This window comes from Lactuca saligna, chromosome 9 (genome assembly GCF_052625555.1).
Source record: "Lactuca saligna cultivar CGN05327 chromosome 9, ASM5262555v1, whole genome shotgun sequence".
Lineage (NCBI taxonomy): Eukaryota > Viridiplantae > Streptophyta > Magnoliopsida > Asterales > Asteraceae > Lactuca > Lactuca saligna.
This window is the reverse complement of record NC_136425.1, coordinates 77,664,549-77,675,468: the sequence shown is the minus strand read 5'-3', so window position 1 is coordinate 77,675,468 and position 10,920 is coordinate 77,664,549. Positions and strand designations below refer to the sequence as shown.

Genomic DNA, 10,920 nt, shown 5'->3' with positions numbered 1-10,920 from the left:
GTATGCATCATTTCTAAGTTCCTATAGAGCATTCATTATATTAACCGGTTTCTCTTGAGCTCCTCCATGTTGAAGTTGCACATCTTTAAAGCCCAAAAAGCTTTATGTTCTATCTCCACCGGCAAATGGCATTGCTTTCCATAAACTAACCTATATGGCGTAGTACCAATAGGCGTTTTGAAAGCTGTACGAAAGGCCCAAAGTGCATCGTCTAGCTTATCCGACCATTCTTTGCGATTGCTCCCCACCGATTTCTCCAAGATTCGCTTTAAAGCTCGATTTGTCACTTCGGTTTGTCCACTAGTTTGTGGATGGTAGGATGTAGAAAATTTATGGGTTACCCCATATTTCCTTAGCACCTTCTCTAGTTGATCATTGGCAAAATGCGTGCCTCGGTCACTTATAAGAGCTTTCGGGACTCCAAATCGTGAAAATAACTTCTTTAAAAACCGCACCACTACCCGACCATCATTAGTTGGTAACGCTTGTTCCTCCGCCCATTTGGATACATAATCCACCGCCACCAATATGTATTTGTTGCCTTTAGACATGGTAAATGGTCCCATGAAGTCGATCCCCCACACATAAAATACTTCGCACACTTGGATACTATGTTGTGGCATTTCATTTCGAGATGAAATATTTCCCACTCTTTGACAAGCATCACACTCTTTGACAAATTGGGCTGCATCTTTAAAAATTGTGGGCCAATAGAACCCAATGTCAAAGATCTTCTTTGCAGTATAATGTGCTCCATGATGTCCACTCGTGGGCCCGCTATGACAATGCTCTAATATTTTTCGGCTTTCATTCCCGAACACGCATCTTCGTATGATCCCATTAGCGCAGCTTCGGAAAAGATATGGTTCATCCCAAAAGTAATATTTTATCTCGGAAAAGAATTTCTTCTTTTGTTGACTTGTGAGATCTTTTGGGATGTAATTGCTAGCTAAGTAGTTAGATATATTTGCAACCCATGGTTCTTCTCCCACGGTCACCATAATATACTCTTCCGGAAAATCATCGCTAACTCTATCTTCGTGCAATCGTGGGTTTTCAAGCCTTGACAAGTGGTCACCTGCTACATTCTCCATTCCCTTTTTGTCTCGTATCTCTATGTCAAACTCTTGAAGAAGTAGCACCCATTGTATCAGTCTTGGCTTGGCATCCTGTTTGGCAAATAAATACTTGATAGCAGAGTGGTCAGTAAAAATTGTTGTTTTAGATAAAACTAAATAAGGATGGAATTTATCAAAAGCATACACCACAGCTAATAATTCTTTTTCCGTGGTGGTGTAATTTTCTTGGGCTGGATTCCGAGTCTTGCTAGCATAATATATGGGTCGAAAGTGTTTATCAACCATTTGACCAAGGACAGCTCCTAATGCAAAGTCACTAGCATCACACATAATTTCAAAGGGTAAACTCCAATTTGGTGCAACAATGATCGGGGCATTAGTTAATTTTTCCTTTAAAAATTCAAATGCCTCTAAACACTCTTTAGTAAAATTAAATGGTGCATCTTTTAATAGTAATTGTGTTAGAGGTCTAGTTATTTTGGAAAAATCTTTTATGAAACGCCGGTAAAAACCCGCGTGTCCTAGAAAACTTCTAATGCTCTTCACATTAGTTGGTAGGGGTAATTTGGCAATGGTGTCAATCTTTGCCCGATCCACTTCAATTCCCATTTTGGAAACCTTGTGGCCTAACACTATACCCTCCTTAACCATAAAGTGACATTTCTCCTAGTTGAGGACCAAGTCGGTTTTTTCACACCTAGCAAGCATTAAGTCAAGATTTGTGAGACAATCATGGAAGGAAGATCCGAAAACAGAAAAATCGTCCATAAAAACTTCCATGAATTTTTCCACTATATCGTGGAATATGGCTGTCATACACCTTTGAAAAGTGGCGGGTGCATTGCATAGCCCAAAGGGCATGCGTCTATAAGCAAAATTCCCACTTGGGCAAGTAATGTGGTCTTTTATTGGTCCATTGGGTCTATGGGTATTTGGAAATAACCCGAGAATCCATCTAGAAAGCAATAGTAACTATGGCCCGATAAGCTTTCTAACATTTGATCAGTAAAAGGTAAGGGAAAATGGTCTTTACGAGTGGCATCGTTTAGCTTTCGATAATCGATGCACACTCTCCAACCGATTACCATTCGTGTTGGAATTAGCTCGTTCTTCTCGTTGGTTATGACCGTCATCCCTCCTTTCTTGGGCACCACTTGGACCGGACTCACCCACGGACTGTCGAAAATGGAATAGATAATTCCTGCATCTAAGAGTTTAACCACTTCCTTCTTGACCACTTCTTGCATATTCGGGTTTAATCTTCTTTGGTGCTGTACAACCGGATTTACTCCTTCTTCCAGATTGATCTTGTGAGAGCAATAAGATGGGCTTATTCCCTTCATATCGGCGATACTCCAAGCTATGTCCCGCTCCCTCTTCTTCAACACTTGCACGAGCTCTTCCTTTTTAGATTTGGACAGGTCAGAGGCTATGATTACTTGCTTTTGGTTGCCATCTTCAAGGAAATCATACTCCAAATGTTCTAGTGACTTTTTGAGCTCATATTTTTGGTTATGACTGTTGTACTCGCCGAGTGCAGGTAAGGTACTCGGCGAGTTTGTGGCTACATTTACGAATTCTGCCTTTTCTAAGGAGGAACTCAGCGAGTAGATCGGCCCTACTCGGCGAGTAGGGCTCTCAGATTGCTTCATTATTTCTTCAAACTCAGCTTCTTCCAGCAGCCTTTCGATCTCCATTAAGTCTTTTTCTGCATCAAATTCTTCATCAAAAATTGTGGACTTGCTGGAATCTTCACTTACGCATTCCTCTAATAGTTCGTCTAGCATGTCAATTGAGAACGTCGTGTCGTCACTGTTCCTTGCATACTTCATGGCTTGATCAACCCCAAAAGTTACAGAATCATCACCTACCCGCAAAGTAAGCTTTGAATCCCTCATGTCTACTATAGCACTCGCAGTGTTGAGGAAGGGTCTTCCGAGGATGATCGGGACTTGAGGATCCGCCTCCATATCTAGAATTATAAAATCAGTGGGAAAGACGAATTTGTCCACCTTGACGAGTAAGTCTTCACATATGCCTCTTGGGAAAGTGACTGTCTTGTTTGCTAAATGAATCGTCATGCGAATTGGCCTTGGTTCTGGGAGATCCAACTTCTTGAAGAATGAATATGGCATTAGGTTCACACTTGCTCCCGAATCGGCTAAGACATAAATGGTAGCCAAGTTGTCAAATTGGAAAGGTAGAGTTAAGCTCCCCATGTCACCCTTCTTCTTTGGTAGCTTATTTAGCATAGCAGCTGAGCAGTTTTCATTGAGGACTACCTTCTTTACTTCTTCCATCTTCCTTCGATTAGTGAGAAGTTCCTTAAGGAACTTAGCATATTTGGGCATTTGGACGACAGCTTCAATGAAGGGTATGTTGATTTGAAGAGCCTTGATATGATCTAGAAACTTCTGGTACTCCTCTTCCTGTTTCTCCTTCTTAGCTCAGGTTGGGTATGGCATTGGAGGCTGATAAAGCTTTTCAGGGACCTGTTCCTTCGGATTTGGCAGTGTACTCGCCGAGTCCATATTTGGTACACGGCGAGTAGAGCTGTCAGATTGAAGATTTTGATTTTCTACTTGATTTTCTGCCTCCTCCAGTGATTCTTTGGGTGCTTCTTTCTGAATAGGGGCCAGAGGAGTGATTATTTTCCCACTTCTTGTTGTAACTATATTTATGTCCGCGCCTCGTGGGTTATTTTCGGTTTTACTAGGGAGTTCGCCCGGTGATCTTTGGTTTATTTGTTGAGCAAGTTTCCCCAGCTGCGTTTCTATGTTGTGAATGGATGGTTGCTGGTTTCTAAGGATAGTTATTGTTTCTTGAATGGCAGCATCATGATCGCTATGTCTCTTTTCTGAAGCAGATACAAATTTGGTAAGCATCTCTTCCAAACTTGGTTTTCTTTCTTGTGTCGGCTCCTTCTTTTGGTAAAAACCTCTTCCTTTCTGCTCGTACTTCTCCTCCTTAGCCTTCTTGTACTCTTCATACGGGAGCCACTCTTTCTTTGGTTTTCGCCAGTCTTCATCATATCGGTGCCCACTTGAGTAACATACTTGCACCTTTTTGTTGCCATTTTCATCCAAGTCGCAGTCTCTAGTAAGATGAGGTCCATTACAATTTTCACAACCCACCCGAATAGCATGGATCGTTTGATCCATTTTATCCATCCTCCTATCCATGGTTTTTAGCATAGCCATGACCGCGGATAAGTCTTCAGTAGCTGCATATGCGGCTCCCCTAGTAACATCATTTCTTAGGTTGTGGTATTCTCTAGAGTCCTTAGAGAATTCTTTAATTAATTCCTTGATCACCGGGGGTGGCTTCTTTGTTAGCGGGCCTTGCGCGTCAAGTAACTGCCTGGTTGTGACATTGACTCCATCATAGAAAATGGAGACCTCTTGCTGGCTATTTAGGTCATGGTGTGGGCAGTTTCTTAGTAAGCTCTTGTACCTCTCCCAAGCTTCATATAGTGACTCTCCAGCTTGTTGTTCAAAGTTAGCTATGGCTTTCTTCAGTTTGGCTATCCTGGAAGGTGGGCAAAAGTGATCAATGAATTCTTGGCCCATGTGGTGACTGATCCGGGGGGGAAGTGATTTGAGCCAGTCTTTTGCAGCACCTTTGAATGTCACTGGAAGCATGCGAAGTAGCTGAGTCTCACAAGGCACATTTGGAACATTGAAGTAATCAGCTACATCATTGACTTCATCCAAATGCTTGTACCCATCCTCGTGGTCTTTTCCATAGAAAGGAATTTCCTTGAGCTGGGCGCGTATGTGGCCCTTTAGCTCGAAAGTAGCAGTAGCGGGAATTGCGGGTTGCACAAGTCCCGGTCCGGTTTCATCGCGGATCCTCTTTTTCCATTCTCCCATGGGGATTTCATCAATGTTAGCCATGGTATGAGCTAACTCGTCGCCGGAATCGGAGTCGTGCCCGTATGTGGGTTCTTCTTCTTTCTCGGTGTCGTACTCGGTGTCTTCCTTGATCGGGTCTTCGCTTGCTAAAGATGCGCTGGATGCTCCTGATTTATTGCTCTTCTTCTTCCCAAAAACAGTTTTCAAATTAGGCAAAGGTGACTTCTTTGGTGTATTCGAGTTTTCCACGTCCTTTCCTTTGTTTCTTCTCAATGCGGATTCGGAATCTTCAAACGGGGGTACCCGCGGGGTATTTGATCCTCTGGTCATGAAAGTCCTAAAATAAAACAAGATAAAAACATAAAAAGAACAAAAAAATGTACTAAAAAACTAAAATTAAAAGCTAAAATTTGTTGTACTCGCCGAGTACGTGCGAATGCACTCGGCGAGTAGCAGTGTATTTTTGAAAGAATTCAAAACTTGAAATAAAAACTAATTTAGATGCTAAAACCTAACTACTAATTATTAAACTGCAATAAATTAACTTTGTGTCAGTAGACTTACACAAAGGATCGAAAAACTTAGAAATTAGATAAATTATCTAGAACCGTTCCCCGGCAACGGCACCAAAAACTTGATGTGTGTAAAACAAACTAGTTTTAATCCTACTTTTAGTTAATAAATTAAGCACACAAAGGCAGTGAACCTGTCTTTTAGTGGTATAGTTGTATAAGTAGGGTGTCGAACTCAGGGAACGGAAATTAATCTAATATCTAATTTTAACTAAACAAGTAATGAAAGTAAAGGGTTTTTCTCTAGTTTTACAAGACTAGAAACTTAAACATAACACTTAAAACAATTAACTAACTCAACAATTAAAGCAAAAGACAAATTCACCAAATTTATTAAAGGGTTTCTGTTTAGGTTCAACTAATTCACTCCTATGGTTATTTAAATGATAAATTAATTATTATTGGTTACCAACTATAATGGTTAGGTTCATGTTCATTACTCCTAACCCTTAGACAATTAATCAATTCAAGCAGTAGCCAATTGTTTAAACTAATTAATTCCCTAGTTCAATTGTTTGGATTAAATAAGATTTGTAATTGGTTAATCAAGTTGGTGTTTCAATTAACCTCTTGTTTGTTAGTTTCTCAAACAAGCTCACACATTAATTTACCCATTCTCTATTTAATCTTAATTTCATATTCATTACTCTTAAGCATATGATCAAGTGTTCACATAACATATGAGGTTAATAATTAAGAGATGTTCATGCAGCTTAATTACCTTCCAATTAACAGAAAATAGTTGTCATTAATGCATAAGGTTCTTTAACAAACTTAATTTAATAAAATCACCAAATAACAATCAATCAAAAAGTATATTCTTAACCATAGGAGTAAATTAGTCTTCCCGAATAGAAACAAAACGAATTTAGTTCATAGTCATTATAAAAACAATCTCAAAATCAGATTTAACTAAGCTAAACATACTTAATTCCTAAAGCTAAGTGGAATGATTAACCTAATTGCCTTGATTCTTCAAAGGATTGAAGATTAGGGTTCCTTAGCTCCTCCAAGGGTTCTTTTTCGCAGGTTCAGCTCTCAAAATCGCCAAAAGTCCCTTCCAATCGGATAATGGTTTGGTATTTATAATTATCACAAAACAGGGTGTACTCGGCGAGTAGCAGACCCAACTCGCCAAGTAGATGGTAGTTATTAGTCTCATACCAGGAGTCTTGACTTATCTTCTGGAATATTCTAATGGACTCGCCGAGTAGGCTCGAGAACTCGCCAAGTAGGAAGGCTTTTGTCCCTCATTCTTCATTCATTGGTCTCTAATTGCTTCCCCTTGTTCCCTTTCACTCCCAAGCATGTCTTTTGGACTGAAAACAAAATTTAAACATTATTAAGTACCTTTTGTCCACATTATACACATAATTAGTTAAAAATGAATAAAAATGTATGCTAAATAATTAACTAATTATGCACATATCACACTACGTACTAGACCGGTTGGCAGTTCTAATGTCAGCGAGGGATCAGGCTCGGGCTCTGGAGTCGGGCAGCTTGATTATCAGATGAGAGAGTTTATTTCAGTGGAGATTACCTACAGTATCATTGAATGGACTCCTGTGATCTTCAGTACGTTCAAGGAGGGCATATTGGAGATTCTTGATGAGAGGTTGAGTGTGCTCCGCACTGAGGTGGAAGCAATGATGGGAGTGCGCACATTGACATTCCTGGAGTTCAGAGCTTGTGGATCTCCATACTATCATGAGGCTAAGGAACCTATTGCTAGCAGTCAATGGTTGGCATATGTCGCCAACACTTTTCGTACTAGTCAGTGTCCCGAGGGTGATAAGGTCTGACTCACCTCCTGCCTTCTGAAGGACAAAGCACGTGATTGGTGGGGGGAGGTTGGACATGCTATTGGAGACGATGCCGCTATTGATGCGATGACATGAAGTGACTTATCGGCCACATTCAGGGAAAAGTTTGCACCAGTTATTGAGGTGCAACAGCTAGCACGGGAGTTCCAGGACCTCCAGCAAACCACATAGATGATGGTTGTGATCACCGCTAAGTTTAGGGAGAGGTCCATTCTTGTCCCGCAGTATGTGGCAGACGAGGAGATGAAGAAGGCTCGATATCACGAGATGCTGAGGAGCGATATGAGTCATCCCAATTGTAAGACGCTGGAGGATATGATCACTCAAGCTAGGGAGAGGGAGATCAACTTAGAGGTGGAGAGGAATAGGAATCCATACAAAGTTCATACATCTATAGGATCGGGAAAGAGGCCCAAGGTATCAAATTGTAGATTGAGGGGTCATCAGGACCATAGTTGTTGTGGCAAGTGCGACAGGACACATGAGGATATGTGTACGATCGGGCAAGTGGCCCAAGGTATCAAATTGTAGATTGAGGGGTCATCAGGACCATAGTTGTTGTGGCAAGTGCGACAGGACACATGAGGATATGTGTAGGATCGGGCAAGTGGCCCAAGGTATCGGATTCTAGATTAGGTCCCTAATATATTGGACCGTTTGAATTATTGCCAGGGTTGGCAAAGTAGTGTATAGACTAGACCTTTCAAAGGAGCTCCACCATATTCATAGCACTTTCCACGTTTTGCAATTGCGAAGTGCATATTAGATAAAGATGTGGTAGTTGATGGGTTTTGAGCATTCTAACACTTCCTAAGTGTACATGCAACCCTAATAACCTTGGATCTATGTTTTTCTAATTTGTCATGCAAAGTTGAATTCCAAGGTTATATCCTATCTAGCATACATGGGGAACAATTTTAACATAAAGTATAGATAGAATAACTTACCTTGTTGTTGCTTGTGTTCCTTGAAACCTTGTGAGCCTAGCACCTCAAGTGGTGATGCCTCAAATGCTTCACACAACACCAAATGCTCTTGGAAGAACTTATGAGAGAATACACACTCTTCAAAATCGGTCAAGCCCCCTTATTACTTAGTGTGCATGTGTGTAACCGATTTGGGAGGAGATCATATTACTTATATAGTGTTGACACATCTAGGGTTAAACCCTAATGTGTCATGACTCTTCATTTCCATGACCCATGGGTTTGTAACTCCCATGGAGCATCCTATGGGTGGAACCCAACTTGATGATCCATGGAGCCTTTTAGCCCACTATAAAAGATATGGATGATTTACTTAATCAACCCATATATTTAATTAGTTATCTTTTGATCACTTAATTAATTCTAAATTAATTCTTGATCAAACTAATCAAATAATAATATTATTAATATATTAGAACTTATAATATATTAATAATCTCCAAGCGTTATTTCTCTCATTTAGTCTATCCAATTGCATGGTGCCATGCAACCCAAATGGACCATGCCGGGTCGGGTCAAGTACATACCAGAAATAGTTATGGACTTAGACACCTTATCCAACAGTCTCCCACTTGGATAAGTCTAGTAACTATTACTGCAAGTATGACTTCAGGAACCGATCGGCAATCGTAGCTCTTTACAAGGTTTCTCGAAACTTGAGAAGATGATGGTACGCCATTTAAGATAAGTGATCATATAATCCTCTGTTCTAGATATCAGTCGGACAAATACATGGAACAATGTCTTACTTATTGTCCAACATTTGTTTCCCGATTTCCGATTTGTTTGACAAAGAACTTTATTGAACACATCAATCTAGTTCTGACCGGGCCCGGTACATAGGTCAAAACAAAATCATCGAGGGGCCCAGATATCAGCTTCTAATCCAAGAAGGAATAGATAAACTTCGACTCATATGTTTGTTCTACTACTCATTGAATTACACATAAGAGCACGATTTTATAACATCGAGTTACCAATGCGTTTTTCGTACAATCAATGCATAACCAACTCGTAAGTAACAAATCATATCTCTAGGTTTAAAGACTTATATGATATTACCATCTCACGATCACTCGAGATAGAATTCCATGAAGTGATTCCAGTGAGCGTGGGTTGAGTCCAATGCTCAGAACTTATGAGCACTCATGATTGTTGTAGCCTTGTCCCAGACCTCTACAATCAAACATGACAGTCTTGATTCATACCTACTTCCGACATATGACCGACTGTGGAGGTTTGAATAATATGTTATACCAAACAAAATTATTCTGGAAGTCAAAACATGCAAAAGAAATATAGTAAACGATCGACAAGAGATAGCAACACTTTACTCATAAATAAACACTTTTATTCATCATCAAATGTCAATTACACTTTACAAATTTCAAGATTATCTAACTACTAAATTTAATATCATCCTTCAGCCCTATGCTCCGAGCATGCTGGAGATGCTTAACCCGAGTCAGTCCCTTCGTGAGGGGATCTGCCGGATTCTCATCTGATGATACCCTCTTTGCCACGAGGAGTCCTTCTTCGATCCGATGTCTGATGAAATGGTATTTTCTGTCGATGTGTCTGCATCTCCCGTGATCCCTTGGTTCCTTGGCTAAGGCAACAGCACTTTCACTATCACAGAAAATTTCCATCGGCTCTTTAATAGCTGGTACAACTCCAAGGTCTCCAATGAAGTTCCTCAGCCATAACGCCTCCTTTGCTGCTTCGCTAGCTGCAATATACTCTGATTCACAAGTAGAATCTGCCACTGTCTCTTGCTTGGAACTCTTCCAAGAAATTGCTCCTCCATTTAGGGTAAAGACCCAGCCCGACTGAGAGCGGAAGTTATCCCTATCAGTCTGGAAGCTAGCATCACTATACCCTACAACTCTCAAGTCATCACTCCCACCGAGGGTAAGGACCCAGTCCTTAGTCCTTCGTAGGTATTTGAGAATATTCTTTACCGCAATCCAGTGTGCCTTGCCAGGGTTCCCCTGAAACCTGCTAACCATGCTCAAGGCAAAGGCTACATCAGGTCGAGTACACGTCATAGCATACATGATCGAACCTACAGCCGAGGCATAAGGTAATCGACTCATTTCTGCTATCTCAGCCTCAGTGCTAGGGCTTTGTGTCTTACTCAGCTTGGCGCTACTCTGGATGGGCACCTCTCCTTTCTTGGAGTTTTGCATTCTGAATCTCTTCAGAATCTTCTCCAAGTAGGTACTTTGACTAAGTCCAATTAGTCTTTTACTCCGATCTCTCAAAATCCTTATCCCCAAGATATAGGCAGCTTCACCAAGGTCCTTCATAGCGAAACACTTTCCAAGCCAGGACTTTACTTCCTGCAGGGTTGGAATGTCGTTTCCTATGAGTAGTATGTCATCCACATACAATACCAAAAAGCTAACTATACTCCCACTAGCCTTGACATATACACAAGATTCATCTTCACTCCTAGAAAAGCCAAATTCCTTGACCTTTTCATCAAAGCAAAGATTCCATCTGCGAGGTGCTTGCTTTAATCCATAAATGGATTTCTCAAGCTTACACACTCTATTAGGGTACTCGTTACTGACAAAACCCTCTGGCTGACTCATGTAAAC

General features: G+C 40.8%; 1 non-coding gene across 1 annotated transcript; it reads left to right on the top strand.

Annotated features, from left to right (window-relative positions):
* Nucleotides 1-4,493: 4,493 nt before the first annotated feature.
* LOC145019068 (small nucleolar RNA R71) lies at nucleotides 4,494-4,600 on the top strand. Its single transcript, XR_013667388.1, has one exon. It is a non-coding gene; the product is annotated as a small nucleolar RNA R71 (small nucleolar RNA).
* The last annotated feature ends 6,320 nt before the right edge of the window (nucleotides 4,601-10,920 follow it).